Source organism: Chrysochloris asiatica, unplaced genomic scaffold (genome assembly GCF_000296735.1).
Source record: "Chrysochloris asiatica unplaced genomic scaffold, ChrAsi1.0 scaffold00188, whole genome shotgun sequence".
NCBI classification, from domain to species: Eukaryota; Metazoa; Chordata; class Mammalia; order Afrosoricida; family Chrysochloridae; genus Chrysochloris; species Chrysochloris asiatica.
Window position 1 is genome coordinate 760,041 of NW_006408706.1, and position 9,152 is coordinate 769,192.

Here is a 9,152-nt window from a genome sequence, read left to right on the forward strand (position 1 = left end):
ACAGGCATTAATTTATCTACAAATGTTTAAACTGAGATGTTTCAGGAAAGCTAGGGACCCCCTCACTATGATTTCTTGTATATTTTAATAGTGCAGACAAGAATCAATGACTATGTTTTATCCTTAAGAGTAATTTTCAAAGAGAATCTAAGCATGCACTTTCTTTTAAAATCGCATTTTATTTCAATATATTAATCCCCAAAACTAACCAAAGGTAACCAGAAAAAGAAATTGTATTCAGATTCAAATGTATTCCAGCATTTTATGCAAAAGTTAGGATTTTATGATCAATTCCAATGAATTGTGCTGTCAAGTGGGTTCTGACTCCTAGTGGTCCTGTATGGGACTTCCAAGAGCTGCTGTTGAGTGTGATCTGCCAACCTTGTGGTTACCAGTCCAGTGCTTATCCTAAAGAACCATTCCAGGATTCACCAATGGCCTGTGGTACTTATTAATTTACTATATTAACTGGTGATTTAATGTTATTCAGATTTCTTTTGATACTTTTAATTTTTCTTACATGTAGAATTTATGGACAAATAAATACCTAGTACATAAAATACCTGGCGTCCTGGTGTGGCACTACAGGATAATGTGCTGGACTGCAAGGTCCATTTGAACTGCAAGGTTGGCAGTTCAAACTCACCAAATGCTCCTTAGAATAGAAACGCTACACAGGGTCATTATGTATCACAAAGCAAATATCTAGCAAATCTTTTGGTGAATGTATATATATATATATATATATGTTTCATTTTTCCTTGTTGTTTCATTTTCAAAATATGCTAAAGAGGGGAAGAAAACATTCTAGATTCTTTAAGTCAAATATTTTTCTTCCTTAAAGGATTTTTTGCTTGTCTTGCTATTCTTCCAGTTTATTCTTCCAATAGTCTTTAAAATTTCATCATCATATAAAGATGGGAAAATTAGCAAATGTTTATTTCACTTTTCAGATTAATGATTTTAAAAGGCATGATAAAATGAAAATGAATCAAGAGTGAGAGAACAGGACTTAGTGGAAAACCTAAAAGTAATACGAAAACATGGAGTCATATTGAAATATTTTCTGCGTGCATAATGTGAGAATATAATATTTATGTATTTGTATATTTACTTGAATATTTAAACAACTGTCTTTTTTTAGAATGCCCATAGTAGGAATGGTACAGCAGAATAAATAATGTCCCAGTTGAGTGAGATTTTATTATATGTCAATAGAAATTAATTGATAGGAAATTATTAGGAAAAAAGTTAAACTTTGATATTTCACAGAGAAAAACTGTAGCCATAAAGGAGTAAAAATGGAGTTTTTCTAATAATTTATAAATGGCATTCTTCACTTCATTTCTAATCTTTGAACTCCAGGTAGCATTGTTGAGTAGGTTTTGATCCATTGGGATCCTGTATAGAGTTTCTGATGTATTTGTTTTTTGGTTTTTTTTGTTTTTACACTTCACTGAAAACGTTTTATTGGCCTTTTGGATAGAAACGGGAATTTATTTGCCAGGAAGGATGATCCCATCATACTTCTGCTGGAACCAGCGCACGGCCTCCTCTTTGCTGATTCTGTGTTTGGCCCCAATGCAGCCTGTCCTGTGCTTCTTGTCTGCGATGCTGAAACCTGCTGTACCCAGTACCACATAAATGTCCAGGCTATAGATACCAATGCTAGGGTCATATTTGATTCCCAGATCGATGTGCTCTTGGATCCCAAAACCAAAGTTTTCCGTGTCTGAAAAGTTACTTTTTCGTAACTTGTACTTGCACACCTTCAGACCTCTCTCCAGAATCTCCTCTGCCTTGGCTTCACGAACTGTCCAGTGGACCGCAATCTTCTCATTTCTCCTAATGCCAAAGGACCTGATGATGTATCTAGCTTTGGAGAACACAGTGGTCTGGCCAGTCAGCTACTCCAGCACCTTGGCTGCCCGAGTCAGTCTGTCTCCACTCTCCCCAACGCAGATGTTGAGGCAGAACTTGCGGATGTGAAGTTCCCTCACGGCGTTCTCTTTGTCACTTTAATCTGCCATGATGGAGAACAGAAAGAGTCTGATGTGGTTTTGAATCTCCAATCTTACCATTAGCAAACTAGTCCTTATCCTAGAAGGTAACATAATTCCATTTTATCATGCTGGGTTTCTCTGTGAAACTCTAAACTCCAGGAGAGCAAGAACTACTTAATCTCCTCTGTAGTCTCAGCATTGTACATTTCTGTACTGTGACATTAAATAGATGCTTAGTATATACTTACTGATTGTTCATTGTAAAACTTTACGTTCTACACTTAATTCAAATTTTTTTCAAAATTGGGAATGAGAAAACACAATTAAAAACAATCCTAGGAATTTGAGCATGCAGGTTCATTGTAATCCAGGTGTGTGAGATAGTTTCAAAGTCTAAATCAACCTTCAGTAATTTTGCTATAACTGTAAACAGATTCAGAGACTAGTTTTCCTGCTCTGTATTCATCATATCACCTTTTATGAGAGATCTTGACATATGATGGTCCTCAAAACAAAGAATAAATCATTTATCCACCATTAAAGGAATTAAAGAGAGGCAAGGGGGTCATGATGACTCTGTAAATATAGATTATCTATTTTATTGAAGAGGAATTGGATTATTCCATATAGCAAAGAAGCTATACAATACAATGAGGCAAAATGATTTTTTGTTGTTGTTAATGTTGAGAAATAGTGAGACGGATTACCTTTTTTTGAAGAGGTATTGTCTCCATCTGTGTTGACAAAAAGAGTAATTCTGGAAAGATAAAAGGTAGAACTAAAGTTCATAGAACTTCCAAATTGCTGTTACATTATTACACATCTATATTCATATAGACAGAGTTAGTGGTGTGGCGCTGTGGGTTAATGCGCCAGGCTGCAAAACCATTTGAACTGCAAGGTTGGCAGTTCAAGCTCACCAGCTGCTCCTTGGAAACCCTATACAGGGTTGTTATGGGTCAGAACCGACTCAACGGCATTTCACAATAACAAATAGAGAGTAGGTGATAATCATAATTCCAATTTAGATTGCTTTATATTATCATATATGAAATAGTATTTGGATATGTGGTAGAATAATTTATTTAATCTCATTATGGTTTCAGAGATATGTTTCTAACAAGAAAGAAAAAGAATTCTGTAAATCACTTTTAAAAAGTTTGTGTTTTTAAAATGCTTATTATATATAGCTAGTTGTTATCAGTGAATAAGGAAGACTGTAGAAGAATTGATCTATTTGATTTATGGTGTTGTTGAAGAATACTGAATAGACCATGAACTGTAAAAAGAAATGAAAAATCTGCCTCCTTTCTACCTCTCCAAGTTGAGACACTCAGTGGACTCCCCATCTAATTGTCTTTCATTACTCATACCTCCCTGAAATCCATATATATGTAGTTTTTGTTGTTCAGTGCTGTCGAGTCCATTCCAACTCATAGCTACCATGTAGGGTTTCCAAGGAGCAGCTGGTGAGTTTGAACCATCAACAATGCAGTTCAAACCGATCTTGCGATCCAGCGCTTTATTCCCACAGCACCATGCCAGGACTCCATGTATACATATACATTCCCACAGCACCACGCCAGGCATGGTGCTGTGGGTTAGTGTACTGGACTTCAAGGTCAGTTTGAACCACAAGATTAGCAATTCAAGCTCACCATCCGATCCTCAGAAACAGGGTCACTATGAGTCAAGACTGACTAGACAGCCCTTAACAATAACATTTACATATACAAACATACATGTAATCCTGGTGGCACTGCGGGTTAATGTGCCGGACTGCAAAGTCAGTTTGAATTACAAGGTCAGCAGTTCAAGCTCACCAGCTGCTCCTGGGAAACCCTTTACAGGGTCACTATGGATCAGAACCAACTCCCAACTCGATGGCACCTAACAACAGCATGTTGTTGTTGTTAAGTGCTGTCGAGTCAATTCCGACCCATAGCAACCTTGTATAGAATTTCCAAGGAGCAGCAGGTGAGCTTGAATCACCAACCTTGCAGTTCAAGCAGCTTTGCAACAGCATAAACACCCTTACTTCTATTCACTCTTTCTACTTTTGTACATGCTCCCAAAAGAGTATAGGATTGTTTTTCTACTTATTTAATAAATTGTTTTTGCAGAGAATAACTCTAAAAAGGACACACTGTTTAGGTAGATAGTATAGAGATGACTTTAGTAACAAGAAACTTAATCCAAATTCTAATCTTAGGTCACTATTTGTTCCAGGCCCTAAGAAGGGCATCGTGCTTGGTAAAGTAGAAGTTCAGCAAAAAAGACGAAGACCATCAGTAAGTAGATTGGCAAATGGCTGCAACAAGGGGATCAAGCATAACAATTGTGAGGACCAGGCAGTGTGCATTATTGTACATTAGGTTGTTCTGAGTTGGAACTAACTCCATGGCACCTAACAACATTTGTTGAAAAGGAGCCCTAGTGCACAATCCTTAAGCACTTGTTTGTTAACTAAAATATCAGCAGTTCCAACTTACCAGCTGCTACATAAGAGAAAGATGTGGCACTCTATTTCCATAAATATTATAGAGTTGGAACCCCTACTCTGTTCTACTCTGCTCTATAGGGTGGCTATGAGTTGGAATTGACTCAAAGGCAATGTACATTTGCTGAGAATCTTTTTTCCTTCACACCAATACTTAAATCTATTCTTCATTATAGTTCATATTCTTCTCAGGATGCTTCATCTTATCTTATATTCAGCCATACTAAGCAAACAAGGAGCTCTGGTAGTGTAGTGGTTACGAATCAGGCTGCGAACCGCAAGGTCAGCAGTTCGAAACTACCAGCAGGAGAAAGATGAGGCTTTCTGCTCCCGTAAAGATTTATAGCCTCGGAAACCCTGTACAGGATCACTATGGGTAGCAACCGACTCGACTGCACTTAACAACAACAACAAGCAAACAAACAAACTGCAGTTAAATATTTTAAAAAAAGAAAAAGTGTGCTCCAAATTGTGAGCGCATTTTAAAGTGCACTCTAATTCAACATTTTGTTATATTGATACATTTACAATTCAAGAGTTTCGATTAGTTGTTGTTCTATTCAGCCTAATTGTTCAGCACTGTAAATACCCAGAGAGACTCTTAGTCGGCTGGGTTACTGAGACATCTATGAACAGTTCTTATTCATCAGCCTCAAGCAGGATAATTGACCACAGAACCCAAGACAAAAAAGGTTTGGAAAAGGATGTGGTAAAGTGGTAAAGGAAGTAATTGAAGATGTTCACAAGGAAGAAAGAAGGGGAAAAAAATTTTTTAAACCTTTGTAGGTTCCTTGGCTAATCTCTTAAATATGCAAATGAGTGACTAAGTTAGGGAAAAATCAATTTACCAATGGAAGGTTGTTTTTCCTTGGCACTTTGGGATCATGTTAAAACTGTGAGAATTAAATTTAAATCTTAAGGGTTTCATCTACAAAGGTATGATTAAAATGAAGAAAAGGCCAAAAAGACTATTGGGTTGGGATTTTAATCACTGGCACCACAATATAAGGTTCTCTGTTACTCCATCATGCTATAGGGAAATAAACAACTCCTTTGCCATTTGAGTTTCATGGGCTCCAGGTGAATTTTATTGGGTTTCAAATGGTTTCATTACAATCTGAGAAAACAATCCACATTATTAAAAACAAAACTAAATAGACAGATTTATGTTTCTATTTACTTGTAAATTATGTCAGTACTTCACATTGTGCCCCCAAACATCATATAAAAATAATTACTCATGACAAGACTATGTTGACAAATTTATAATTCAACAAGCCATTCACCTTTGTAAAGCAAATGTATTTTTTCCTTATTTGACTTAATTCCAAGTGGAATAGCAAACAAATATAATCATATACTAGTGTAGAAAAAAGTAATTATGCAACTTCAGTTGTGAAAGGTAAATTAGCAATAAAAGAACTTTCAACTGACAGAAAGGATCACATTTAAAATTTTATATACTTAACAAGGAGTATATAGAAATTATAAATTGCAAAATTAATAGTCTCATTAGTGTGCTTATTGCTTTGAAGAAGACCATCTATATCATGCCAGATTCTGTAGAACCCTAATATATTTCTTAATAAGTATAGAATGACAATATATGCTATTCACTGTGTTAATTTTTTAAAAACAATTTAAGTATACTCTTTTTCCTAATCTATGGGGGTGGGGGGAGGAAGAAGAGCAACAAAAATACAATAGAGTATTATAAGCATTATGGAATATAAGTGCAGGCATTATGGGAGCACACTAAGGGATGTAAGCACAGTAGAAGTTTACCAGGCTTCCTCATAAAGTTTCCTGCTGAAAGAACAAGAGAGTTTACTTAAAGAAATAAAGAAAATCCTGGGATGCTATTTCTAAAATCTTAACCAATAAAAAGCCTATGGATCACAATAGTGCAATCCCATTGTGCATGATATTGCCATGATTTGGTCAATTTCACAGCAGTTAAAATACAAAATAAAACAAAACAAATTCTTAGAGGTGCACATTTCCTCTCCCTCCTCTTCAAATGAAAGCAAATGGACTTATTTGGGCTTGAAATGTTAATGGTAGATTTACATGGCAAGTGAAAAACACTATTATAACCAAGTATACTAATATTTGCTACATATTTTTCTTTCTCACAAAAGATGGTGAGATGATCATCACTAAAGCATTCATCTCAGTACAACATAAACTACAGAGTAGTTACAGTAATAAAAGAGCAATAATTATTATAATTGAAAATGACCATTTGGAAACTTTTTCTAAAACTGTAAAAATGACATACTTAAAATTACTCAATGTGCCCTCTGTAACCATTTGTTTTTCATTTACTTTTTTTTAAATGGGGAAAACAAATTAGTTACTACTACAAATGGTGTATTTTTCATATTTTATTCATTAAACTATGATCAGACATCATTGTTTCTTAAATTTTCTTGACCAAATTACATCCTAAAAAATTTTAAGTTAAACTAAAAACTATATAAGAATCTATATCAAAGTGATGGTTATTAACTACACCGAAATACATTCCTCTGAGATTTTATACATATTAGCTTTTGTTTTGAGACAGAAAAGCTTTTAGGATTTCAGTTTGGTAATTAAATGGAGTAGAGATGATATTTTCCAGTTATTTACACAGTGTTCTTTAAGAACTTAAAAAAAAATTTTTTTTTTTTAAACTGAGCAAGCTTTGCTTATAACCAGAAAGTTGACATGATTTACTCTTAGCTTACTTTCTTTGAAGCTTGATTGAATATTTAATTAAGTCATCAGGTCAAATTGCAATAAGAAATAGGTATGACTGGGTGTGTTAAACCCACAATAGAGAATATATCTATTGTGGTTTAGAATGATTAAACTTTGTAGCCCCAATTTTTTTTTAATTAAAAAATACTGTGTTTTTCATCATCATTGATTGATGAGTGCTTGAAAATAATGATCAGTTAAGAATTCAGACTGACCAAAACAAAAAGGAGAACAAAGTATTTGAAAATACTTGAAATGGCAATTTATCATAAAGATACACCACACTGAATCCTACCAAAACCTACCTAAATAAACAAGTGAATATGTTCCAAACTATCCAAAACTCTAACACGAATAAACTTTCATTTTTTAAAGTGATCAGAGGTTTCAAAACCACACATATATGAATGTGAAACAAACAACGTGGAAATATAAAACATCAGTGATATGGAAAACATGTACTAAGAAAAAGTTATACCAGTAAATTCCTTTCAACACATAATGCAAGAGTGACAGAGATGGAAGAATAGCTACGGAAAGGAAGCTCACTCATTTTTAAAGTAACACTCGGTAACATATGCACAATGTTTCCTTTGGATTTTAAAACAGCTCTAAAACTTTTCCTAACGTACACCTGAAAGATGTGTTTTGTTTTTCCTATCTGTCATAAATGGCATCTTAAGGGGAAAATAAACATAGTAGGGGTTGAAAAAGCGACATCAAGAACAATTTCAACTGCAGGGTAAGGAAACTTTGTTTCTGCCAAAACTTGTAACATCATCCGTGGGTCATACAAAATTTCGACTTAAAAATTAACCTGCTATATTTGGTCAACCATTTAATTGTTATTGTTGTTAAGTACCACTGAGTGGGTTCCGACTCATAGAGACCCTTTACAGGGTTTCCTTGGTGCGGCTGGTGAGTTTGAATCGCTGGCTTTGCAATCCAAACTGACCTTGTGGTCTAGTGCATCATCACAAAGCACTCCTAAAGTGAAGGCTGCAACAGTCATTGCCGTGGCAGAGCCAGACCAAATGATTAGTCGGGCCTTATATGGCCCCGTCAGCCGTTCCCCACCCCTAATTAAGGTAGATACCAATCACGAACAATTCCATCATGAACTGTGATAACTATGACCAAATTTGATACATTGAAATACTTAGAAAGAAAAATAAGACATAGAGGAAGTGATAAGGGTTCTTTTAAGATAAACTGTAGTATTATTTTTAGAATTATGTCCCCCCCAAAAAAGCATAGCTTTTTCTTTAATTCTTTGACATTTAAAAATATGGAGCCTAAGTTTTACATTTCGATTAATTTATAAAATAGAGTCTTGAGAGAAAAGGAAAGTTGTTCTGCATTTTTAAAAATTTAAACAAGCACCAGTCTCCAGCTGCAGGCTTCATACTGCACACTAAAACTTTGCAAAGAGCTCCATCTTCAGGTCTGTGAGAATACACTGAGCTTGGTTTTAATGGAATCTATCCGCCATTCTGGAGTCCTGGTGTGGCGCTGTAGGTTAATGCGCCAGACTTCAAAGCCGTTTGAACTGCAAGGTCGGGCGTTCAAGCTCAACCAGCTGCTCCTCGGAAACCCTATACAGGGTCGCTATGGGTCGGAACTGACTCAACGGCACTTCACAACAACAACATCAGACTCCACGATACATAACAACAACAATATCCCCATTTTCCTTAAATAGGTCTTCCTTCTTTTAATATTCTGCATTGACATGGAAAATATTAGATTGAGAAAGGACATTGAAAATATAAAATTTCACAATATATTCTCACATATTGTAATATTTCTTCATGAATAAAGTTATTGCTCAAATGTTATTCTGCCTGAAGCCTACTATGGGGAGAACATTAGTTCCATGATTATTCCCGGAACTCAATTCTAAG

General features: G+C 35.2%; 1 pseudogene; it reads right to left on the minus strand.

The window, feature by feature from the left end:
- Window positions 1-1,496: 1,496 nt before the first annotated feature.
- LOC102817571 lies at window positions 1,497-2,030 on the minus strand (annotated as a pseudogene).
- Between the last annotated feature and the right edge of the window lie 7,122 nt (window positions 2,031-9,152).